The sequence below is a fragment of the Taudactylus pleione genome, unplaced genomic scaffold (genome assembly GCF_031769625.1).
Source record: "Taudactylus pleione unplaced genomic scaffold, aTauple2 ptg000154l, whole genome shotgun sequence".
Classification (NCBI taxonomy): domain Eukaryota; kingdom Metazoa; phylum Chordata; class Amphibia; order Anura; family Myobatrachidae; genus Taudactylus; species Taudactylus pleione.
The window spans coordinates 35,553,239-35,581,170 of NW_028284556.1; positions in this window are offsets into that span (position 1 = coordinate 35,553,239).

A 27,932-nucleotide genomic window follows, 5' to 3' on the forward strand; every position below is an offset into this window, starting at 1 on the left:
GCAGGTGTCCTACTGTACATCATGCATTGCCGACGTCATCTGCAGCCTGCTTTCATTTGTGCGCAGCACTGTATCAACATCACCTGCAGTCTGTCACAATTGTGCCAAACACACAATTGTGCCAAACACAATATCACCAATATCAATATCAGTCCAACATTTCTCACAGTCTGACTCCATCATGCTACCGGCACTCACTTCAGTATATCAACAGACTGTTCAAGTGTAAAACTTTTTCTACTCTTCAACAAGGGTAGCTACAGGGGTCCCAATCTGAATCTGCAAAACTCCAGTTACATGACAACTTTAGGCAGGGGCGGATTGGCAGGTATTTTTGGTGGGAAGAATCCCGGTGGACCGAATGGTTGCGGGGCCGCTTTTCTGTGAGGCCCCGCCCCCTTATTTACGTCACCCGCCGCCGGCTGCCGGGCTTTCACAGGCTCCTGGCTGCCTGTCAGCTTTGTCTGGCCCCTGCCTCGTGCGAGAAGAGAGGCCAGCGGCACCCTATTTAAACCGCCCAACATACTGTCGGCGTCACACGCCGTGGAAGATACAAGAGAGGAGGAAGGTGGTGTGGATCCGCGACCAGCGGCGGGACATCAAGGGAGGGAGCTGGTAAGCTGCAGCGGAGGTGGGGGGGCCGCGCAGGCAATCTGTTAGCCTGATCGTCTCCTCTCCACTCTTCCCTCCCCAGGCTGTGAAGTGTCAAGTTTAATTTCACAGCCTGGGGAGAGAGTGCAGAGCGGAGAGGAGACAATCTTTGTAGCTGCAGCAGGGGCGGGAAATGGGGCTGCGGGTGACAGCGGCGTCAGCACCGGTGGATCCAAAGGGGGGGGGCGATAAGGGCGATCACCTCCCCGCCCCCGTACACACAGGCCCAATTTCCAAAAGTCCCGCCCACTTGTTGTGTGCTGCTGCCTGTCAGCTGCTACCTGGGGGCACTGTATAAAGGGGGCTGCTACTTGGGGACACTGTATAAGGGGGCTGCTACTTGGGGAAACTGTGTAAGGGGGTTGCTACCTTGAAGGGCAGGGCTGGGATCATGTTATTCCCCTACTCTGCACGTGTGACGTCAGCGCTGAGCGCGCTTAAGAAGAGAGGCTGTCAGTGAGGAGCCTTCAGCCACCATTAGGAGGAAGAGAAGATTCAGGTAAGTGAGGAAAACACACAGGGAGGGATGGGCTGAGATTATGGAGATCCACAGATGGCGATCAGACACTATAAACTAGAAACACACAGAGGGGGGGTGGCTGACACTATAGACTAGAGACACACAGGGGGGATGGGCTGGAGACACCAAGGCGATTGTGCAGGAGACACACAGAAGACGATAGGACTGCTGGTATTATTAGAAGAAAAGACTGGGGGACGGACAGTAATCTTCAGTAAGACAAATTCAAATTAAGTAATTCAAATGAAACCATATCACTGATGCAAATGGTACCAAATTAACAAATGTATTTTATTAATATTAATTTGTTTGAAAGGGAAACTCACATTTGTCCTGCCCAAAAACTTCTGTTACTACGGGGCCTATTCATTATGTTAATTATCAGGGTCCGAATGGACCCGGATAATTAACATTCCATCTCACTGCGAGCGCCAGAGCAATTCATCTGTCTCTGTTTCGGAGCAGTGAGACAAGTGCACATGAGTGACCTACATGTCACGCATGCGCAAAAGAGCCCTGACGTCCGGCAGAAGGAGCCAGACAGGGGGGGGGAGGGATCCAAAAGGACCCCTCTTCACAACCCGGACCTGTTTCCCTGCAGTCAAGCTCCGAAATGATTGCATTTTCGGAGCTTGATAAATTCTGTCGCCATACTATTGTATGGGGTCAGCGGGCCATTCCGCAAGAGGATGGCCTGATATCTCCTGCTGTACCTTCTTGATGAATGGCCTGATAACTTAATTTCTACAATTGCAGGTGAACATGTTAATTTTCACTTGCTTTTGTAGAAATTAAGTGATGATGAATAGGCCCTTAAGTATTATCTAGTTGAACTATTGTTGCATGATGGTGACATTGGCTTTATTGCTACACAAACAGGTGGTTTCCAGACCATGTGATCTCCTGCATGAATAGTGACTACCGACTTAAGACACGGCCTGTCCAGGATCAATTTCTTCAGAGGTTCCCCATTGCAGAGAAACCATATAGGTAAGAAAATGCTCATTCACCTGCTGTGTTTATTCACTTGAAAGAGGGGCTGTGGGCATGCACATCAGCTCCTCGAGCGGTGAGTATGCCCCCAGCATGATGAAAATGACAGGGAGTGGCTTGCGGGCATGGCATATCATGTGAGACCACACCCCTTTCCTTGAGGCCACACCCCTTTCAGTGAGGCCACACCCATTTTTGGCACACGCCGTTGGCGCGCGCACGCGGGGCCTCTTTTTCAGATTTTTCCAGGGCCACTTTTAATTCCCAATCCGCCCCTGACTTTAGGGCACTGCTTTGAACTGAAGTTCATATCTGTGCATTGTGTAGTGCAAGATTAAAGGCATTTTTTACACTTGCCATGTACATAGATCACTTCTGGAAACTTGGTTGGCACTTGAAGTAGGGATCAGAGCGCTTGATGGGTACCCAATAACTCACTAAGCCCAGGTATAGAGTTATTAGCAAAGACAGGCACCTGGATCAACTATATCTGTAATGGATCAGAACTACCTGTGAACACTTGGAATGGATCAGGGCCCTGTAGACAACTGGCTAGGATCTAAAAATAAAAACCCCAGAACACCAGGACCATATCTAGTCTCCCTATGGGCATCTGAGCAAGGGAGATTACAATAAAAGTGGTGTAGTTAGTTAACATACAACAGAGGTCTTCCAAATATTTGTAAGCATGACTTTTTTACAGTAGGTTTGGGGCAGTGACATTGTGAATATAAGTCAAATAATAATTAAGATAATATGCAAAATAATACGCCATATTTCTGTTTGATTTCATCTTTGAAGTGCCATTTTTGTAAAATACTCTGTTACTCAAGTGGCATCCAGTCATATCATGGCCACTTTTCTCTTAATCCACTGTCTTCTCCAACACCATATATCTCGTCATCAGATACCTTCACGCACAAACTCAGAATTGATTTTGCAGAAAGGCACCGTATATACAAAGCAAAGCAGGATTGCTATATAAAATGGCAATCGTGATATGCCCCCCAATGGATTACACTAACAGCACTCAAATTACCACCATAAAAGGGGCACAGGAGGAGTCTTATACATTTTTAGGTTACGTTTTAGGAAAAATGTAAAGTGCAAATTGTAAAACTCTGCAATTTTAGTCAATGTGATTTTAAAAACTATCGTTTTGTTTTTCCAACTCAAAATAAAATGCTAGATTTTTCCTTTAGAAATTGCTGATATACAGTAGAACCTGCTGCTAACATCACTGAAAATCTGAGATCATAACACATCACACTTTATTACGTTTCCCCATTAGCATTAATACATAAACCAGTAACCTGTTTCTCTTTTGCAGATTGAGCAAGTATAAAAGGCTGTATTGTAAAATAAAAAAATAATAGGAAGGCTTCCCTGACATAATATGGCATGTGTTAGCTCAAATTAAAATATATCTGCTCAATTGTATAATATTCATGTAGCACAGCCAAACCAGTTTAACTTTTTAGCAGTGATATATCTCACTTGTGACAGGTTTTGGCTTTTACCTATACTAGTAATATTTCAAATGTCCACTAGGAGAAGCTCTTGACTTGTGCACAACTCCAAACTGCCTTTGGTTTACATATATTAGATCAGCATCGTACAGTGCCCACCGAGGACAACCTTGTACTAAAGTATAATTATTTTAGAGGAAGCATCTTTTTTCATTTTTATTTTTTTAGCAATTTGATCTATGGGGAGTGGCAGCCTGTAAACACATATTAAAATGTGATTTTCAGAATACTTAATTCATGTGTTTGCATAAAAAATATAAGAAAGTTAAATGATATTTGTTAAAAAAAAATGTTTTTTCCATTATTTATAATTAGATTAACGGTTTTCCTCTAAATCATCTTTATTACAATTGTTTCTTTAAAGGTATTCCCAAACTGAACATATTAATAAATGAGGAGTCCATACCTTGTTATTGTGAACTTCTGAATGTATGATGATTTAAATACAGCAACAGGTAAGTTTAAGCTTTCCACACATTACAAAGTGGTGTTGGATTCTTAAGCGACTGCTGATAGCACACAGCTTAATCCCTCTGCACTGCACCATCAAACACTGCACTGCAGAGAGGTTGAGAAGCTGCTCTAGGAAACTTCAGGGTGCAGCCTTCCTGATTCAGTCACTCTGACAATGTGTTCATGTATTTAGACTGAGGCAGCAATATTGTAACTACAGTATGACAAGATTGCATTGAGGTCCTGCTCCTAGAGTATACTTAAATTTGACCTGTCACCACAAGTTAATATACTCTCATCTGAGAATATATTATAACTATGTGTAAACCATTATAGTCATTTCTTCCAGGAAACCTTTCCTCCTAGGTATACATCATTTTCATGGGTGTGGTGTGGTGTGGTATGTTATGTCATGACCATTGACCTACTTGCTCCTGATGGCGGCAGTGGTTTCATCGCAGCTTCTGGGTCCCTGCGGTCATGCGACGGTCATGTGACTGTCATTTTCGACACAGACCTCCGATGCTTCAGTGTTCCAGTAAGTATTCCCTGCCTCTAATCCCTAACTCTAACCCTCCCTCTAGTGCCCAATCCCCCCCCCCACAAATCCTATCGCTAACCTCCTCCTGCAGCCTTACCCTAACCATCCCGCTAGCAGTCTAACCCTAATGTCGGCATTCTGACAATGTCGACATTTGTCTTGACCGCATTCTAAGAGTGTCGACATATTGCATGTTGACATTTTAACAGTGTCGACTTATTAACTTTTGAAATTGTTAATGACGACCTATTGACTTCATTCCCATTTTCATTGCTAGGAGGGTTTCCCTTGTGATTCTGGTATTCAGGCATTTTAGTTTAATGAAATGGCTTCTACTGTGAGGTATTAAATGTAAATATAAAACAGACCTTTTTTTAATTTATCATAAAATATATTAAGTTTTATAACAGAAGACCACACAACTTTTTTTTTTAATGCAGATCCTCCAAATAATAACATAGCGCCTGATTTTGAGTCGTACATAGCGGCCGCTATTCCATCCACTTCCAGTTATCAGAAGTTACAGTATATGTGAACATCTGCCTCTGAGTCAGACGCATCTATGTGACTAATATGCCTGATCCCTGCCGCTGGGAGAGCAGCTGTCATCACTAGTAAATGCAGTTAAACCTACCCCATGCTTGGTGCAGAAGATGTGACTGATAATGGCATGTACACTCCATACATTCTACTTATAATTGTTCACAATGCTTTCATCATGACCGTGGCCACTTCTATGTGTGAATGCGCTGTTGCCAAACAGTGGCACCATTCTGCTGCTGGTGAACAGCGACTTAGATAAATCCAACTTGTTGTTTATGCAGTTAGCGGCATGCGCAGTTTGCTTAAAATCGTGAGATGTCTTTTGGAATTCAGGCCCAGATTTATCAACCAGTGATATTTTTATCATTTGTTACTTATATTAAATGAGGATCCAACCAATCAGCTCAAACTGTCATGTGTTTGATAAATGACAGGAGCTGATTGGTTGGAGCACCACTGCAGGAAATCTGAATCCTATGCAGACGTCTTCCCCTATAAATATATCCTTCCATCTTTCAGCACTGCCCTTTCACTAGCTTGCATTTATTTTGTCTACATTATAAGTCCCTGTTCTATGTATGTCCTATTATTTCCTGCTGCAAATCATGTGGTGCCTTACAAGTGTACTGTACAATAATAATCATAATTTCAGATTTTATAAAAAATATATGGTTTGATTTAGTCTAATTTCTGTTTCCTCCCTTTATTAGATGTGTCACTTTTTATGTGTTGAGCCTTTTATTATACTGCTTGGAGCACTTAGAAAGTACTATATGAAGGCACAAAATGGGTCCTACTAAAAGTAAAGTACTTTTATATATTGTATGCAGTATATTGAGAGCTAAAGACTGCCATCTTAGAGCTACTGTAGTCAGGGGCACTGAGAGGGGGGAGAGCAGGTACTAATTACCTGGGCTTGTTGGAGGGGGCCGGTGAGGGCCCATGTTGGCTGCCGTGCCCCCCTCTTACCTGTCAGCAGCCCAGCACATGCTGCTGTGTGCTGGGCTGCAGTGGGAGTCTCCTCTGCCTGTGGGTGGAAGCGATCACATTGATCGCGCCCTCTCCCCCAAATTTGCGCCGGGCTAAGGGGCTTTTTTTATTTTTTTCCCCTAAGGAGACGTGGCCATGCCTCCCACAATTAGGCCATGGCACCTTCCCCCGGGCCGGCTCTCTACGGCCATGACTGTAGCACAACATTCAAATTATTTTGTATAGTTAAAATGTCCATCTGCCAATTTATACAATATGTGCTCCCTTTGCTACTTGATATTATTTCAAAATCTCTCTTAGTAAAATATACTCTCATTTACTTCAGTGTTTTGCAAAAATGAGCATGTGTAGCCCGCACTTTGCAAGGATTGCCCTTATTCCTTCCAACTCTGCCCTTCTGCCTGGGCAAACTTCTGATCCGCTGCAAGCATTAGCATTTAACTGTACAAACTTATGCGCTTTAGCAAATGTAGAAGTTGATTGTATGCTATGTTTCAGTCTCTTTTCTTGGCAAACCTATATATGCTTCACTAAAGATCATCTTTAAAAAAGGCTTAGCTGGCAACTTTTTTATAGCAGCAAATCTGCATAAATTGCACCAAAGATGAATAAACAAAATATGTATAGTTAGTGATAAGTTGTCTGTCCTTTTTTTACTTTCTGGTTCATGAAAAAATATGTTCTGATAAGACAATCACTGAAGTCAATCAGGAAGATTTGTGGTGCCAACCAACATTGCCCACACATCTACATCTATTGCCACCTACAAAGTCTCCCGTATATTTGGCTTAACATCATACAAGGAAACCAAATGCATTATATTTGTCACCATATAAAACCTACATACCCCTTTAGAATATTTTTTGCTAATATAAATACAAGTAATTAATTATTGTTAGGAATTAGCTTTTTATATAAAATGTAATCAAGTTACAAATGCTAAATTGCACAAGATAGCTGTTAAAGTAAAACTAAATTGTTCTCGTCAAGAAAAATATATTTTTCTAAGTTTACAAGTCAGAAGGAAAGGTAACATACTGCTCACATACAGTAATAGAATTCCTTTGTTGTGAGCAGATTGTGCAGAATTAAATCCTGTTGGACAGGACATTTACAGACATACAGTATCTGGTAGTTCTGTCACACAAATCTCTGACAGCTGAGAAATGCCCTCCTATCTGCCTGAGTTTATTACTTATCTGTAACTAATAAAAGACTTCCTTAGTAGGTACTAGATAATACCTAAGCTAAACTTGGTGAGAAAATTGTAGTTCATTTCATGTTATATAATATAAAAGTTCAATCAGAATTCAACAATCAAAATCAGATCAAATTAACAACAACAGATACAAAGGTGTATATTTACTAAAGTGAGAGATTTTAAAATTGAAGATGTTGCCCATAGCAACCAATCAGATTCTACAGTAGCTATTATCTTCTAGAAGGTGCTAGTTAAATGTTAAGTGGAATCTGATTGGTTGCTATGGGCAACATCTCCATTTCTAAAAACTTTCACTTTAGTAAATATACCCCAAAGAATATACACATTAATTTTTTGTGTTTTTGAATATATAACGTTTTCTTACTCCTCTGCAGCATATGTTCCCTGTAATGAAATAACATTATAGATAATGATCATATGTAATGGCTTAAATTTAATATACAAGGCTATAACACTGGGCTTTTCAATGGGATCAGTGGCTTGAGCATGGGGCGTGCTTACATACACTTTAGATTTAGCAACAGACTGTTGGGGGTAAATTTACTCAAATTCATATTGGTACGAGATTGCAATCTCAGGTAAAAATATCAGTTTTTTGCATATCGGGAATTTACTATTATTAAACTCGGGTGATTTTTTCATCTGTTGGAAATTATATCGGGTGTGTTACTTCCGCAAATTCCGACGTTTTTATCAGTAGAAATGAATACACCATTGACTCAAATCGGAAGTACTTTTCATTCACTTCAGTATAATTCGGGAGTTTATCATTATTCGTTTTGCTCTATTTGGCCGTTTTTTGCAGCCAAATCAGGGAGTCAATAGAAGTTGCAAATGCACCATCTCCTGAGCAGCGAGTTTCCATCAAACATATACAAATCAGTGTGATTTGTGTATGTTTAATAACACTGTACAACAAATTAATACTTTTAATTTGTTTCCTTTCTAAAAATAGTCATACATTACTAATTTGAGGTTAAGAAAAACTAAAATGATTTCAGAATGTTTTTACTAGCTCTATATTTTGAGCTACACTACTTGCACTATACTGTATGTACATTAGTAATATAGTCATAGTGAAAAGCTATTTTAAAATAATCTGATATTTTCTTGATAGAAAATAAATAACAGTTGTTTTAATTCAATCAATCACAAATAAGAACACAAAATGAAACAAACATACAGCATACGAAAGTACTATCTAATATAGTGGCCTATTCATGGGGGTGCTTTCTCTTTGCTTGTTGCTTTTACTCCTCTTCTGGGGCATCTCTTGTCACTGTCCAACAGTAGTGATTCACCTACCCTGATAACTTTGTTCCATTGCTGAAATGTCTTGATGGAATCGCTTACTATGCTTGTCACTCAGTGCACCACAGTTATCTTGTGTGGGTAATCCCGTGAATCGCATATATTTGAACAGGGGAGGGGACAAATAACTGATTCATTTAATTGGGTCATTAGGTCCCCCGCTCTGCGTGGAACGCAGATTGCTGGTAAGATTCTCTCCTTTCTGCCTACTTCACAAGGAATACCTCTACATCGTCATAAATGGGCTATATCTCGGAACTCAGAGCTAACTGAGAGTTTTAAATGTCATATTCATTCTTTGCATGCTGAAATAGCCACAGCCACGAGACCCTATCACCGGGTCTCCATGGCCAAAGCATTATCACCCCACACCAGTCAGCCCAAGCTGGGGATCTCAGGGGAGGTGGGGACCCCCCCAAGAAGGGTTCCCCATTCTCCCAAATCCCCAGGCTTAGGCTGAAGCCCTGGGCTCTTCCCCTCACCCCTGGAGTGGGTACGGGGTTAATAATGCAGTATATAGTTCCAAACTATTGTATTTTACAGTGGAACAACAGGTGCCAGCATGCCTGCCCTTTGGCACTTGTGGAACTACAAGTGCCAGCAGGTGGCCGGCACCCGTACCCCCACTGTAAAACAAATAGTTAAAAAAAGACAGTACACACACAACGTATACAGCACAACTTTATTACATTCACCTACCTCACTCACAAACACTTACCTGATGCCAGCTGATCTGTCAACTTCTCCCATGTAGAATCCAATGGGTGTACCTGGAATAAAGATCTGATACTCACCTCCATCCTCGCGCTGCTCTACGTAGCATCCTCATGCTTGGCAACAAAACAAACCGAGTGACCCGAAGCCATACGGACAAGTATTGGTATGTGTTGTCACACATACCAATACTTTGTGAATGACAGCTGACTGGCCTCTTCGGGAAATCCCACGGCCCGCCAGCCAATCAGATGCCGCTTTACATATAGCGGCTGCTCATTGGCTGGTTACACGTGGGTCCCAGCCAATGAGTGGCTGCTATATGTAAAGCAGCCTCTGATTGGCTGGCGGGCCATGGGAGTGTCCGAAGAGGCCCATCAGCTGTCACTCGTGAAGTATTGGTATGTGTGACAAATAGGGATGTGCGTCGACCCACGTGTTTTGGTTTTGGATCTGTATCTCCTTGTGTTTTGGATCTGGATTTGGTTTTGCCAGAACTGCCCCTTGCGTGTTTTAATTTTTGTTTTGGATCTGTATTTTTTTAAAAATTTTATCAATTCTGCTAAACTCACAAAATTCATTTTTTTTGTTCCTACAGTATTATTAATCTGAATAACATTAGTTTCCACTTGTTTCCAGTCAATTTTGACCACCTCACAGCTCACAATATTGTTTTCATCTGGTTTAGGCCAAAAATTTGCATTAAGCTAGCTGGTTAACTAAGCTAAGCAGCAGCAGTTGACGGTACAAACACGTGGCAGTTCAACTTCTAACATGGCACATAGGGAAACATATGTTTTCATTAATCAAGAGGCTGGAGGGAGTTGGAGTATGTATGTAATTGAAGGCAGGGACAGGAAGGGTTGATTGGTAGTAAATTTAATTTCTTTTTTTTATTCTGAAGAAAATGAATGAGGAAGGAGGAGATAGCATAGGTGAACAATATGTCCCATGTTTCGCCCACAAAATCAACTTGGTGGTTCAGAATATTTTTTTTAAATTAAAGGGGCATGCAGGAGATGCTATCTGTGACCATAGACATTTCTGGACATTTTTGGCATTCAGCAACCACATGTCAAAGATTGCAGCAGCAGTGGCAATTCAACTTCCAACATGGCACATCAGGAAACAAATGTTTTTATTATTCAAGAGGCTTGAGGGAGTTGGAGTATATATGTAGTTGAAGGCAGGGAAAGAAAGATTTGATTAGTAGTACATTTATTAAAAATTTTTGATTCCAAAGCAAATTTATGAGGGAGGAGGTGAAGCATTTACAAAAAAGTATTTTACTCATTCACATCAGTTCTTGCCCCAGAAGAATCCTTGAGCACTATGCCTGCTGCTGCTGCATCTGGGAGTGGATTTTCATCCCAGAAGGGAACCAGGAAGACTACTATTAGTTCTCTAAAAAGCAATTGACTGTTAAACAATCCTTTGTAAAGATTCCACTTTACTAGAAAAGCAATTCCCAACCTGTACAGGGACATGAAAAAAACCTTAGTTAGTGGCCTCCATAGTGCTGTTGTACCCACTGTCCACTTAACCACAGATATGTGGGCAAGCTGAATAGAGAAAACACAAGATTTAACACATAAGGTTTAAGTCTTCCGTTGTGTCTTTCTTGAGAATCCTTGAGCTATATGCCTGCTGTTCCTGTTGGGAGTGGATTTTCATCCCAGAAGGGGACCAGGAAGACTACTAGTAGTGCCATAAAAACAATTGACTATTAAACAATCCTTTGCAAAGATTCCTCTTCACTAGATAAGCAATTCCCAACCTGTACAAGGACATTAAAATAAACGTAACTAGTGGCCTCCAAAATGCCATTGTAATCACTGTCCATTTAACCACATATATGTGGACAAGCTGAACAGAGCAAACACAAGATTTAAGGTTTAAGTCTTACGTTGTATCTTTCTTGAGAATCTTTGAGCGCTATGCCTGCTGTTGCTGCTGGGAGTGGATTTTCATCCCAGAAGGGATGAAGACATTGTGTCTTTCTTCCCAATGGACACAGATCTGAAGAGATGTAAAGAGCTGTTGGTAAGCAAATTGCAAGTAGCATGTGATGCAACGGTGGAAGTGCATCTGCTGAGAAAAAACTAAACTTTCCCCAAAAAAACACTATGATTCAGATGAGTCAACACAACCAAGTTTTTTTGTCTTGTGCCCAGGCATGACAATGGGCTTTTCCTTATCATGGGCAACAACTTTCATCCACGGGTGCCTAATTTACACAAACAACATCCACATCAACAATATCCTCATCATCAACATCCCCATCATCAACATCCTTATTAGCGTCAGCTACACAAATATCCTGCTCATCCTGGTGCACTTCCACAGAAGCATCCTCGATTTCTATGTCAGCGTGTTCAGTTGTGCTTACATCATCATAAGAGGCAGAACCACCAGTCATAACTAAAGGCCAAGGCCTTAACCTTCCCTTGCCACTTCATGTGGTGAAACTGGCATATTGCCAATTTTGTCTCTGCAGCTAACTTTCCCTTTTCATGTTTTCTTCTTTACCACTGTAAAAGATTGGTTCTTGATTTTAGATGCCCTGACTTAAGCCCTGTATGCCCTTGGGCATCGGCTTTAGTAGATGATGTAGGTGGACTAGTAGCATCATGACTGGTGGCAGTGGCAGCAGCTCAAGCACTAGTATATGGTTCCTGCTCTCCTCTCAATTCTCAACTGATCATTCTCCATATCAACAAACACGAATGAAGTGGGGTACAGCACATACATCAATTTGTACCAATTTTAAATATTACACTATGGTATTAATGACCAACAGTGTCACAAGATTTTTTAGGAATAAGAAAAGAATAACACAGTGCACTGACACTTACAGTGTCACAAGATTAATTATTTATGAATAAGAATAACACACTGCGCTACCACTTACAGTATCACAAGATTAATTATTTATGAATAAAAATAACACACTGCGCTACCGCTTACAGTGTCACAAGTTTAATTATTTATAAATAAGAATAACACTGAGCTACCACTTACAGTGCCACAAGGTTATTTATGAATAAGAATAACACACTTCACTGCTACTTACAGTGTCACAAGATTAATTATTTATGAATAAGAATAACACACTGTGCTACCACTTACAGTGATGTCATTATGTTTTATATATGACGCATGTTATTTAGCACTTTGTTGTGGTCTTGTAGTCGGCGTGTAGACTAATTATTTATTCACGATTGAGGAAAGAAGTAAAAGTTGAATATTAGACTACGCTACCACTTACAGTGTCACAAGATTAATTATTTATGAATATGAATAACACATTGCGCTACCACTTACAGTGTCACAAGATTAATTATTTATGAATAAGAATAACGCATTGCGCTACCACTTACAGTGTCATCACAAGATTATTTATGCATAAGAATAACACACTGCGCTGCCAGTGATGTCATTATGTTTTATATATAACGCATGTTATTTAGCACTTTGTTGTGGTTTTGTAGTCAGCGTGTAGACCAATCATTTATTCACAAATAAGGAAAGAAGTGAATAGTTGAATATTATACTGTGCATACCACTTACAAGATTAATTACTTATGAATAAGAATGGCACACTGCGCTACCACTTAGTGTCACAAGATTTTTTATAAATAAGAATAAAATACTGCGCTATAACTTATAGTGTCACTATACGTGGATGATAAACAGCGGTCTGGCTGGCAGTGTCACCAAACAATAATAGCACAGCTAAGTTGCTAACGCACACACACACCAAAAAAAAAGCACTTTTATTCTTTTTGACACTGGGGAAGAGCAACCCCTGAATGAAGCAGCAGCCTCTTGATGAACAACACAGACAACACCCCTTTTTTATGGACAACAAAGCACCCCTGCCGAGTGCAGACAGACCGCCTGCAGAGTCAGAAATACATGGACGATAAACTGTGGTAGTGTCACCGAACAATAATAGCGCAGTTAAGTTGCTAATGCACACACACACACAAAAAAGTAATTAAATTTTTTTTTTACACTGGGGAAGAGCACCCCTAATTGACAGAGCACCCCCCCATGACTACAGAGCACCCCTTTATGGACTGATGGCCTGATTCAGACCCGCTCGCGAGCGCTATACACTCGCAAGTGGGTCGATGGTGGCCCAGTGCACATGCGCACGACAGAGCTGGCTCCGTTGTGCGCATGCGCAAGACCCGGATATCAACGGGCAATCCGTCGCTCCAGATCTCCTACCAAAGGGGGCATGCTGTCGATGTTGAGTGACAGCACACCCCCTTTGGTGGGTGGGCCAGGGGTGTGGCTGCCCAGATGGAGGCATTCCCATGGGAACGCCTACCGTCTGGGGCCGGCCCCACTGACATCACGAGTGATGTCAGTGGGAGAGCTTTTGGCTCTGTTAGAGTTGAAAGCTCTCTGGGGCTTGTGGCAACGAGACCCTACCACAATGGTCTCGTTGCAAGCCCGATGGTGATGGCCGCTCGCTATAGCTGTGGGTGGTCACCCACAGCTATGTGAGCAGCCAGGAGGCCGTTCGAAAAAACCAGAAGGCCGGCCCTGATTCAGAGCGAGCGCTCTGTCAGAGCATCTGGGTCTGAATCAGGCCCTGAAGCCCTAGCCTGATGGACAGTACAACAACAAAGTGACAGCAGAAGCCACAGTTAATTGACTTTACAAGTGACACAGCAGCTGCAGCAACCACTGAAGGAAGCCCCCTTTCATATACTGCAGCCTAAGCCCCTTTATGGACAACACAGCAGTAGCCTTCAGACCAAGGCCTTGACTGGACACACACACTGAGTGACTGACTATGTCTACTAGCTTCTCTCTCTACAGCCAGAGTGAAAAGGGCGCCATTTGTGGGGACCTTTATATAATCAAAAACTTTCAAGAATTTGACAGTGGGAGGATGACGCATTTTGCCTCTTTTTCAGATACGGGTAAGGTGGGAAAACCTGAGCCAAGCTCGGTTCTCACCTCGGATCTGGAAGTTTGGGTGGATCCAGTTTTCAGAGAACTGCACCCGCTCATCTGTGGTGACAACACATACGAATACTTGTCCGCATGGCTTCGGGTAACTCAGTTTGTTTTGCTGCCAAGTACAGGGATGCTACGGAGAGCAGCGCGAGGATGGAGGTGAGTATCAGATCTTTATTCCAAGTACAACCATTGGATTCTCTATGGGAGAGGTGGACAAATCAGTTGGCAGAAGGTAAGTATGTGTGAGTGAGGTAAGTATGTGTTAGTGGGGTAGATGAATGTAATACCTGTACTGTTTATGGTGTGTGTGTACTGTCTTTTTTTAACTATTTATTTTACAGTGGGGTTGTGGTGCTGGTTGCCTGCTGGCACTTGTAGTTCCACAAGTGCCAAAGTGCAGGCATGCAGGCACCTGTAGTCCCACTGTAAAATACAATAGTTTGGTACTATATACCACAATATTACCCCTTGTATCCACTGCTCCAGGGGTGTGGGGAAGAGCCCTGGGCTTCATCCCTCGCCTGAGATCCCCGGCTTGGGGTGATAATGCTTTGGCCATGGAGACCTGGTGATAGGGTCTCCTGGCTGTGCATTACACCCCGGTCGGTTTGGTTCCGGTGCTGGTTTTAAATATAGGGGGACCCCTATGCATTTTCCCCCTATATTTAAAACCAGGACTGCAGCCAGGTGCTGGTTCCTAAATCACGGTGGAACCCACACATTTTTTTCCCCGTAATTTTAGGAACCAGGAAAAGCTGACCAGTCTGGGGCTGGTTATGCTTTTGGGGGGGACCCAACGTCAATTATTTTTAAATATTTAACTCTTAACATGAAAAAAAAAAACAAGCAGCCTGCACATATTTCACTGATATGTGTAGGCTACTTGTTCAGGAGAGAAAGTTGGGCAGGGAACTCGGGGATTCAACACGGACAGGATCGATCAAATACACCATCAAACAGCTCGATCCTGTCAAAACCGGATGCTTGGTAAATTCCTGATTTTTTAAGTGAAAAAACTGCTATTTTTGATTGATCATATCCGTGTTTAAAAACGGGACAAATCGGGACCAACAGGAATCTTAGTAAATTTACCCCTTGGTCTGGGCCTCCGCTCCCATTCTGGCCACCATTGTGGAGCTACTCAGTGCTGCCTCCGGTGGACAGGAGCCTAGACCTGCATGGTTAGGAGGGAGGGAGAGGGAGGCTGGGACTGAGAAAATGGGTGGCAGGATTTAAATCTGTGTGACCTCTGTGTGCTGTGTGGGAAGAAGGTGCTCACTGCAATGTAGTGAGGAGTGAGCTTCCTATCAGAAAGTAATGCCCGATAAGCATGTGGGGGCAGGCAGTGCAGTCTGATGGCATGTAGGGGACAGTCTGATGACATTTGAAGGCAACTGCAAATGATGGGTTAGAACTGCGCTCTGCTGTATGGGCAGATGGGATGTGAGATGTATTGTTTGTGTCGGGGTGCTGCACCTTCCTAAAAGCAGGAGTACCGGGTCCTGTGTAACGATATAATGGGGTAGAGGGTGCGGAGGGTGCGCTCGCCCTATGGGTGTAATGCTGGAGTAATAGTGCTGTGGTCTTATGTGTTCAATGTTGTGTGTGGAGTGATGGGGTGTGGGGAGGGAAGGGGGTCTAATGGACTGGAGGTGGTGGGTGAGGAAATGAAGACAGAGGCAGAAATGGGGGCCAAAGGGTTTATTTGAAAAAAACAGTACTAATCCTGTCCGGTCCCAGGCACCCAGGTGGGGTGAGCGATCCACTTGGGGGTGTGTGTGGGTGGAGACTGGGGAGGTGAGTGGACCCTTTTAGGGGGCTCCTTTCCGTGCAGTTCAATAGACCGGCATGTTACCGATGCTGGACCTTTGGTCAACAGTCTTAGGATGTCTCGGGGGGAGGGGAGTGGTGGGTTGGCAGCGGGTCTGGCAGATGTGGATGTACACCCTGGCGGCATCCCGCGCAGGGGTATAAGTCTCGGAGTCACTTACCTACCGGTAGGATTTGTTGGTGAAAAAGGCTTGGGCTGCTGGTAGCTGGTGTTAGTTTCCTTTTGCAGATGCGGTGTTGGATGGCTGCTGCGGTGTCAGCGGTTGGAGGAAGCTCTGTGTGTGGTAGTGGCTTGCTGGTGCACTGTGGGGCTTGGTGCACCGCGTTGCTGGTGTTCTGTTCCCGCTGCCTGGTGGGTGCCTGCTGGTGTGGATAGCTTAGGGATTGCTGCTGGACGAACAGCTGTGAGTGGAGCTGGTGTTGGCTGCTCCCAGGGGGCGGTGCGTGGTCGCCTGGGTCTAGCAGGTGGAGTGGTGATCAAGAGGGGTGCGAAAGTAATGCCCGATAAGCATGTGGGGGCAGGCAGTGCAGTCTGATGGCATGTAGGGGACAGTCTGATGAGATTTGAAGGCAGTCTGGTGGCATGTGGAGGCAGTCTTATAGCATGTAATGGGCAAATTGGGGAAGTTTGATGGCCTGTGGGGATGCCCAATGGGCATGTCAGTAGTCATGTGGGTAGATGTCATATGCATGTGGCCATTAATAACTTGTTTCTTCTCTCCCGCCCAACAGTCCTTCCACAGCAATTATTGCTGTGGTTGCAGAGTGAGCAAACATGAAGAGTTAGTATTTGGACACTGGATAAGAACTGTGCAATTTGATATGTAGGGAAGCCGAGACCAGGACAAGAAGGCAACATGGAGATGGAGTAAGTGGTCTGTGTTGGAAGTAGTATACCCCGCACACCCCTTATCGAGACTCTACACAAGCCTGTGAATGGGATGTTGGGAGAAGCCTCTTTCAGCAGAATACTGACCAAGTTGAATTTACAGAAATTCCAATGAATAGCTGCCAAACACATAAGTGAACCAGTTGCTTTATCAGACTTATAGATACACACCTTTTAATACCTTTAGAAAACTTTTTTGAAGATACTGTAATAATTATTTACATGTGCAACAAATGTTCTGATTCTGCGTATGCTAAATTTAGAGGTTATGTGTCATGTAAATTTCATGTCCCACACATAAAGTTAAATTGGTAATGGAAGGTAAACCATCTAGAGCAGGGGTCTTCAAACTTGGCCCTCCAGATGCTGTTGAACTACACATCCCAGCATGCACTGCACATAGTTTTAGCATGCTGTTATATCAAAAAGGTGGCAGTGCATGCTGGGATGTGTAGTTCCACAGCAGCTGGAGGGCCAAGTTTGAAGACCCCTGATCTAGAGGGTGCGAATAATTAAATCACAGGTGATGAAGATTGAATAGGTTTTAATATATCACTCTATGTATACAAATACCAATTATAATTAAAAATAAATCTTATACTATACCATACACATCTACCTCATAAAATAAGCATTTAATAAATATTAAAAACTGAGTCTAGCAGATGTTATTAGCAATAATAGCCTTCATTTATTAACTCAATGTATTGATGAGTTTAAATGACCGGCTAATAGTCTCCGAATAGTGAATGTCCACTTATCCAATTTGTCAAAAGACCAGTCCTTTGAGACTTTTACTGGAGCAAACAGAAGGTACTTGTGAAAATGTATTCCATTACATGGTATAGACACACCTGGCAAAGAGCAAGTCCCAATATATGCCTAGTTTGGGAGAGTATAGGTGAGCTGTATATCAGCAGAAGTGGCTTGGTATTGAAAAAGCCTGGCTCTTAATTACTCACAAAACTCCCGTATTGTGGCCGTCCATTTTATTAAATGCTTATTTTATGAGGTAGATGTGTATGGTTTAGTACAAGATTTTTTTTTTATTATAATTGGTATTTGTATACATAGGGTGATATATTAAAACCTATTCAATCTTCATCACCTGTGATTTAATTATGCGCACCCTCTAGATGGTTTAACTTCCATTACCAATTTAGCTTTTTTAATGTGATCAGAGACATTTATGTAAAAGGAGGTCTGGTTTATATTATAGATTAAATCATATTAATTGTAAGCGCCTGGTAATAGTTGCGGTAGCAATTTACTAGTACCAAACATAAAGTGGCTGAATTCAATTTCTGTGGGGTTAATTTACTAAAGGTCGATTTAGATTGATTTAAAATCAATCTAAATCAATTAACATCGATGGGCTTTCCTACAGCAAAATCTGCATATTTATCATCCATAGAGATTAAACTTCAATTGAAGTAGTACAATGTTAAGTTCACTCTCACTCACTCTCTTGAAAATTACCCTAATATTTAAGAATATTATTGTCAGTTTCTTATGTACAGAAGGGATTAATGGGCATGGGGCCTAATTCAGAGATGTTTTCACAGTTCAGCGATTATCGGCCATCTGAGTCACACTGCATTCATCAAGGTACATCACCAAAGTCATTCCATCTATATACTTTTTTTATTATATGATTAAATATATTTTATCTGCAATCCAGTGACTAAAGTAATTATTTACTTTTATATTAATACTTTTTGTATGCCATTGAAATGAGTTGTTGCTATGATATTTATAAAACACAGTGCCTGATGATGTTCCCTCAGAATAGAAATGAGACTTTATGCTGTAAGTGTCTATCCTTATTCTCTGCCAGGCATGGTAAATCACTTGTTTATTCCACTTCATGTCTCTTTCAGGGAGTATATTTTCTGAATATATTTGATAACACTCTACTACATATGACCTGTTATCACTGTCTCTGTGGAAATTAAATAAAGTTTTCAAAAATTGATGTCTTTGTATGTACAGTCACTACTTTGGAGATGATAAATAAGGTTCAGTGTTTCAACACAGTAGCAACTGTATGAGCCTGTTCTCAGTACTATACTGTATGCAACACGATGATATTAGTGTTCTTCTCAAGGAATGCCTATAGAAAATTGATTTACTTTTGTGTCCTATACGTAATTTCCAAGAAACTAAACATGTAAAGTTTGTTGTAGTGTGCGCTGTCACTATGAGTTAAGATCCCATGATTTAACAGAATATATAAAACAACCTACCTATCGTTTAAATACATCTTGTTTTTTATTATGGTACTGTATGTACATCTTGTTTTTTATTATGGTACTGTATGCAGTATTTTTCTGTTAATTACTCCTAGACTTCCCTGTGTAATGTCTGTGGTATCTGAGGTGTAGCTGAAAGAGAGGAGACAGATCTAACAGTATTCTGCCACTATGACTTAAAGCAGTGTAAGTAGGAAGTTCATTTTCTAATTGGACTCCTTCAGGGACTTGCAGAGATGGAGGTCTCTTGAAGATGGGCTGCAAGCATACATTTTTGGATTTAAAATATGACCAAAATCCCCATGTTTTATTTGCTAGATACCCACAGGGGGGTATTCAATTTGCCACGGGGTTCGTCCCGCGTCTAACTGCCGGCCAAAATCCCCGTGGCGCGGGGAAAGGCTATTCAGTTAAATTGGGACTCTCACGTGGAAATTCACTGATTCAGCTTAAACTGCGGAATCAATGGGATATTTCCCAGTGTGCAAACCTGATTTGGTGTTTTTCCCACAGACTTTACCTCGCACCTCTATGAGGTTCAATCCGAGTTTGGGGACTCACACACAAGATAATTCCAGCTAATTGAATAGCTCAGGGTTTAATGTAATACCCCCACAACAGACTGTCTTTCTGTTTTGTATACTTCTCACACACTTACTTTCTATAGGGATGGCTTTAACTTTGCCATGCAGCTGGTACCATGTGCAATATGGGTAACACCTAGCAAGGGCATATTTCTTTTCTGTGTTCTGAATTTTTATTGCTAGCTTGAAATCAGTGGGAAGCGTTCCTTTGGGAGGGAAAAGACGACTACTGTATATCAGTCAGAGACAAAAACAAATTAAGTGCGGATGGTAAAATCATAGGTTTTGGATGTCTAATTTAGTGCAATGTCTGATTTTTTTTTTCAATTTGTCTTTTTGGAATTATCATAAGGATGGTTGTGTGGAAATGTACATTAGTTTGGCTAGAGTAATGATGAAGATAAAGTAGGAAAGTTGGGTTTTGAAGTTGTTCTCAGCTACATACATAGTTTTCTGCAGATATCTTATTTGATGGGAGTGCCATGATGGTTTTGTCTGTGGTGAAGTTGGGGGTGACAGTATGATGGCAATGTGTGCTTCTATGTGGAAATTGATTGGCAGGGAGACAATGTGATGGTGTATGTAAAGATATAAAGATACTTTGGCAGGTAAATGTTAGCGATCAGGGAAGGAAGGGTTTCGAAAGAGCCAGAGAAAAGTACTTTGTGGACTATGGGCCTGATTCAGAGCCGGACGCAATTTGCGGACGGTCGTTCAGGAAAAGGGGGTGGCTATTCAAATGAACCGTTCGCTCTTTGCGGTCTGTTCACGCCTCTATGTCTGAACGAGCGAACAAAACTTGCGGTCGTTTTTTTTAAAAATACGTCCCCTGGCCGCTCGCATCCTACGTCATGTCTGCTATTTATTAGATTAATCGAGTACATCGACCAGCGTATGAACTGCTCGCTACTCTTGTGGTTGGTTTTTGCTACCACAATCTTGCGAGCAGTTCTGGCTATAAAATAACCCAGTGACGTGGTCAATGACGCTGCTGTATTAATTATGCACACCCATAAAACGCCCATTTTGACCTTTAAGCACACCTGCGTTCGGATCTCCACTCCCCGTTTTCAAGCACCTTCCCCTATTACCACCCACATACGCCTCCTCCTGTCACTCAAAATAGCAGGCATTCGCTATTTAGCGAACAAACGATTTTCGGCCGCACTGACTGGTTCGCGCATGCATATAACTATCCGTACACATGCGCAGTTGGGCAAACATAGCTCGGAGCGAATGAGCAGCCGCTTACGAGCGGCTCTGAATCAGGCCCTATGTACTAAGGGCCTGATTCAGCAAAGAATGCATGCTTGCAGATGCATGCACCCTGCCACTGCGAGAATATGCTAATCAATGCATACGCACGGAGACCGCAGCAGAAGAAGTAGACACCCAGCAAAACATAAAGCCACCCACCTATGCCATCCATGACTGACAGCGTATAGCGTATACATCGGGAACATCGAGTGCCATCGAAGCTGCTTGAAAGCTAAGGGTAGACCTTACCCTGCCGCAGTACTTTAGAGATTCCTGCACGCAGAGAGGTGCCTGGCGCCTGGCTGCATACCCCTGTAATGGCGTGCGAATGCACAGGCATGCCTGCATTAGGTCGACCACCCCCCTGTCACCACCCACAAACGGCACTTCCTGTCAATCAACATCTGCTCCCTGCGTACTCTGCCTACCCGTACTCAGCAACATCTTCGCGCACACGCAATATGATGCATGCGCAGATCGCAAACATCGGCTCGTACCATGTGTTCTCTCACTTGCGTTGCTTGCTGAATCAGACCCTAAGTCTTGGAGAGAGATAAAGTACCAACCAATCAGCTCCTGACTGTCACTTTACAGACCGTGTGTTTGAAAAATGACAGGAGCTGATTGCTTGGTACTTTATCTCCATTGACTTTTTCTCTCTCCAAGCCTTAGTACATAGACACCTCAATCCATTATTTGGACTGTTTAGAGTCAGGTTTTGGAGGATCTTATGAAGGGGATAAAGCAGTTATGTAGATACTGAGGAGGCTATGGTGAGAATGGCATGAACCAAGTTGTAAAGCCAGATGCTGTGCTGTCTTAAGAAAACAAGGGCCCTCATTCAGAGCCGTACGCTCTGAGCAGAGCGCACGCTCTGAATGAGTGCCGCCCTCCATGAAAATGGAGCGTCCTCCTGGACGCTCGTATAGCTGTGGGTCACCACCCACAGGCTATACGAGCGTGCAGTTTGATGGCCGCGATGGTCTTGACGATCGCGACCATCGAAACTGCGAGCCGGAGCCTACGGTTGAGGTTTTCAACCGCAAGCTCCGGAGTGATTTTGGCTCTATCAGAGCCAAAATCACTCCCACTGACATCACTAGTGATGTCAGTGGGCCGGCTTCTGACGGGAGGCGTTCCCGTGGGAACGCCCCCGTCAGGGAGGCACGCCCCCGGCACGCCTACCAAAGGGGGCGTGCTGTCAATCAACATCTTTGATCAGACACAACGAGCGAAGGACTTTCCTTCGCTCGTCGCGTCTGGCGCATGCGCACGACGGAGCTCCCTCCGTCGTGCGCATGCTCAGTGCACACCATCGACCCACTTGCAAGCGGACAGCCGCTTGCGAGTGGGTCTGAATCAGGCCCTAGGTCTAGAATATAGAGAATTTGTTTAAGGGGATTTATGACTATTCATTTCCGTTGTATAGATGCAAATATGCATTTACATGTGCATAAGATCTCGGAAAAATAGTGTGTTTAACAGAATTATATATTTAATTGAACAGGCAGAGATGAAACTGTACATTTCTGAAGGTGTTTGTGATATTATGTGGCTCCACAAGGCTTCAGGCTATGCAAAACAACCTGAAATTTATACCACCCCGTAGGTGAAAGAATGCTATACTTTTTCATTAAATTTTAATGTTACTTGCATAATGCAGATACAAGTATGCCGCAAGTAAGACACAATGTGCATAAACCAATATATTAAGCAAAGTTAAATTAATATATTTTTCATTTAAATTTATTGCTTCCTAAATATTCTCTGTCTGGAGTTACATAAAACATGAAGGTAGAGACAATGCAGATCAAGGGACAGCAAGTAAGGCCTATGAGTGAAATGCTGGAAAAGTAAATATTTTTGATTAATAGGAGGAAGAAACAAGCATGTGAGCTTTTACAATTACACCAAAGCTCACTCATAGCGGAATCTGCATCAATTGTAGAACAATTGGAAAGAATAAAAGGAGAACTTGTCAATTATGGGGAACAAAAAAGAACAATGACTTATGCTGGGTACATACTGGCCGACAATCTAACTGTTGATATATCCTGTGTGCATCGGCCAGTGTGTACCATAAATATGTCTGTGAATGACGTCATTCACAGACATATCGCTTCTGCTGTGCTGCACAGCCGATGTAGATATATTGGGGCATCGTGCTGTGTGTATGGGTGGTCAGCTGGCTGTCCATACACTTGCTGCACGGGCCGGCGGTGAGTGATAGCTCAACAGGGCGGGTGCATGTAAATGCCTGCCCAGCTGTGATGTCAGTCACGATGAATCGGACCGTCTGTATGCAGAACATTTGTTATGCACAGACTGCAAAATTTATCTGCAGATCAATCGATCTGCAGATATATCAGTGAGCTATGTACCCACCTTTAGTATATGTGAAACTATAAAACTTTACTAGGTAAATTCAATTAACATAAAAAAGGTAAAATAAACATATAAAAATATTCAGTTGTCTGCAATTGTTACCAAAATATGACCACTTCAATGGTACTTATTCAGAAGGCTTGTTGAATTGCACAGTGGACTGCAAGTGAGATATAATGTAATACTATATATATATATATATATATATATATATATATATGTATATATATATATATATATATACACTATGGGGTCTATTTACTAAGCAGTGTTAGGAGACAGAGTGAAAAGTGATAAGGTGTCGGCCGATCAGCTCCCAACTGTCATCTCATAGGCTGTGTTTGAAAATGACAGTTGGGAGTTGATTGGCTGGCACCTTATCACTTTCTTATCACTTTTCACTCTGTCTCCTAACACTGCTTAGTAAATAGACCCCTATATATTATAAGACAGCTCAGTCTTCAAATGTCATTGGACAGATAAAGGAATGTATTTGTCCCCAATTTTAGTTTGAATGTTCCAAGTTTAGCTTAGAACTTGTAGTCCTCTCCTGCAATGTCCTGCTTCCGACAAGGTTAGTTACTATTGGGATCCCCATAATATGCTAAGAAACTGCATAAGATGTTGTAACGTACATACGGACCAGTGGTTCCAAAGTATGGTAATTTGAGAATTTTCGACTGTCTTCTGACTCACAGCACAAATTCCAAAATTTAAGGCGGGTACACACTGAAAATATATATCTGCACATCGAGTTATCTGCTGATATATCTGTAGATGATGGTCGTTCATATACACTGAATAACCATCATCTTTCAGGCAGCCGCTTGTCCCTCTGGCCAGGGGTCACGCCGCGACCCCCTCCCCGCAGCTGCCGCTACATGTCTACGGGCAATCAGCTGATCGCCCGTACACACTTGCCGATGGACAGATATGTCTGCAGATATATCTGTCCACCGGCTGTGCAGCACAGCCGGCGCGATATGTCTGTGAACGACGTCGTATCACAGACATATCGTCTGAACACACTGGCTGACAGGCACCAGATATATTAGCTGATCAAGTGATCGGCCAATATGTCTGTTAGTGTGTTCCCAGCTTTACATTCATTTGTATGAAACTATTTTACAGCGTTCATTGACATTATTAAGATTACAATACCATAAAGCAAATACATACCAGGCTTATAAATTTTTTTTTATTTATAATGTCTTATTAACATTCACTGTTACTTTGTTTTGTTTCAATAAACATTTATTGTTAGGTTCCTTTATTATTTTAATTAAAATAAACACCAGAAAAAAACAGGATGTTCTAACAAAAGCATTCAATACAATTCATTAGAAAGTAGTAATTATTTGTTCTGTATAAAATACAGAAAATAGTAATTTTATTTTATGTTAAAATTAATTATGTCCAGTTGCATAGGCAACTGTGTGTTGGGGGAGTGTTTTATGGGGAGGTGGCCTGGACTGCACACCCTAGCTACTTGTAATGGGATGTGCTACGTAGCTAGGGGAGTGTTGTAAATACAGATAACCATCATTTTTAATCTCAATCAGATTAAAAATTCTTTGCTTGTCCCTTCTGTAAATTATGCCTTTAATATTATTTATTACCTATACTAATCCAATTGATGGATTCCATGTTGAGTTCATGTCTCCATAGAGATAAAAAGTAACACATTAGGTCCCTTTTAAACTCAGACGTTGCAGACATCCACTACAAGTAACATACACTTATATTCAGGTTGAAAACAATGATATTTGGTAAGACAACAATACTGTAGTTACGCAGTAAGGTTAGAAAAAAGACACAATTCAATATATCAGAAATTGGAATTGTGTTGATCCAGAAGGAGGCACATGAAAACCCCTTGTGTGACAAATTGAAATTAATTTTAACCTCATAGGAGGAAAAACTCACTGAATCAACTAACCTCATAATTAACATTATTATAGCTGTTGTGTGTATACTGTATACTGTACTGCTGTATGTATACTGTATACTGTACTGCTGTATGTATGTACACATCTTTCTGTAAGAAAGGCAAGAAGTTACTTTTTAAATCTGGGCAGGGAATTTGCCGTTTTAACCCCATGTAAATGAAAAACCCTTCTGCCCTACACTTGTGAAACCTCTGTCCTTCTTCCATTCACAGTTGCTGACCCTTCAATCTTTGTAAGGGCCTAGTTTTATTAACCTACATTTATATTTTAACCCTTCCAATCCATTTATTAATTAAGGTGCCTGTCTCTGAACCCTTGAGTTCCAATTATGCCTTCTTACACTGAGGTATGCAAAACTGTACTCCAAACGAAAGATGTAATCTAAGTTATAATACCATGGTAACATGATGTTTGCATTATATGTATTTTATTCTCTGTTGCAGCAGTCGGGCACTGTGTGCTGCTGGTTAGACTAGTTCTAAATAGTCCTTAAATTCCATTTTGTCTAAATCTGTCTGTAGCAACTTGTACCCATATTTCTGTTAAAACAAACTGCACAAACTGCTCTCGTCTGTTGTAGTTATGACTCTATTGTTTTGTGTGTTCTAGCAGATCTGGATGTGTGATGGAGATTTGATTAGTCATTTCCTGTATGCTATTTGTTTTTTATGCACTATGGGGATAAAAGGCTTTGAACAGCTGTATGCTTTTCTCAGCGTGGCTTGCTTGTGCATGGCTGCAGGACATATACATTATCTCAGATTGCGGATGCATTTAATAGTTAAGAGCATGGCATGGAAAAGAGCAAAATAATTAAAAACCTGTTACAGCGTGCTTCTAAATCATGTACCTCTGTATCACTGTAATCCACTCCTAGTGGGCTCAGTTACAAGATCAATAAAGCCATATGATCACATCTCATGCAATTGCATGACACTTAAGATAACCTTCTCTATTCGATGCATGACACTTATCGCATCAAACCTGTTGGCCACTTTGTAATGACAGGCTCCTGTGGAGCTTGTTTCATGAGTATATGACTCTTGGGTGTTAATCTTGTAGACTGATAAAGCTTGAAAACACAAAATTGCATGGCTCTTTCACATGTGTTCAGTAGCTGAACTGCTACTGAAATTAATGCTCCTGGACTTCCTTCTTAATTTATGATTGAAGCCACCTGTGCTGAAACACCCTTCTCATGAAATAAATAGCTCAACACAGATGACTGCAATCATTAATTCGGTGGGAAGTCCAGGAGCAGACAATTTTGTACCTAATGGAACGGGTCATGTTGGAGGGTAGGAAATAATCTGAATGAATTTATGTTATCAATGTAAATTCATTATATATAAATGTAATTGTACTCACTGGGTTTAATTGTACTCTGAGTTTGATTACAACTAGGGCATATCTGTGTTGAGTTTGTATGTAAGTTCTTCCTGCCTCCATATGGGCTCCACTAGATGCTCCTTCCACCAAAGTCCAAAAGTATGCTGGTGCTGTAGGTTGAGTCTTAACAAAACTGAACCTAGTCTTTGTAAGGTAGAGACCACTGTATAAGCACCAATGGATCAAGTACAGGTATGTACAGTATAATTAAATAATTTGGGGCTGATGTTTTTTTGCTAGGCGTCAATTACCCAAATTGTATTGCACATGCATACCAAGAAATTGGTACTGCTATGTCCATATGCAGATTTGGATGCATATTATACTTGCTAAGTGATAAGGTAGGGAATGTAGTCAATAGGTTAGCCATAACAATGTCGGTATCTCAATGTTGACAGTGATTAAGTCGGCATTGTTAAAATGTTGAAAAGGCAACATGTCAACATTATCAGAAGGTCGACATGTGAAATGCAGACATAGTCAGTACATTGCTATTAGGGTTAGGATGTGGAGCAAGAGGATTGAAGTTAGGGGGGAGGTTAGTGTTAGGCTACATGGGGAAAGGTAGGGTTATGCACTAGATGGAGGGCTAGGAGTAAGGGATAGGGCCAGTGTACTTATCAGAATACTGGTGCATTAGACGACTCCACCTGAACTGATGGTCATATGACCGCCGGGACCCAGAAATCGCAGCTGGACACACTGTTGCCGCCGATACCCAGGAAGTGACCAATGGGCCACCAGCAAGGATATGTTGATGTTCTATCATGTCAACATTTCATCAGTGTCTACATGTTCAATGTTGACAATGTGGTCATGTGAACATTATAATTATTGACAAATCATACCTAACCCTAGGTAAGGGTTGTACAAAGTAATATACAATAAAGGCATTGTCACACAAGTTTGGCACTGATACATAGGCACCTGATATAAGCATTGTGGCTGCT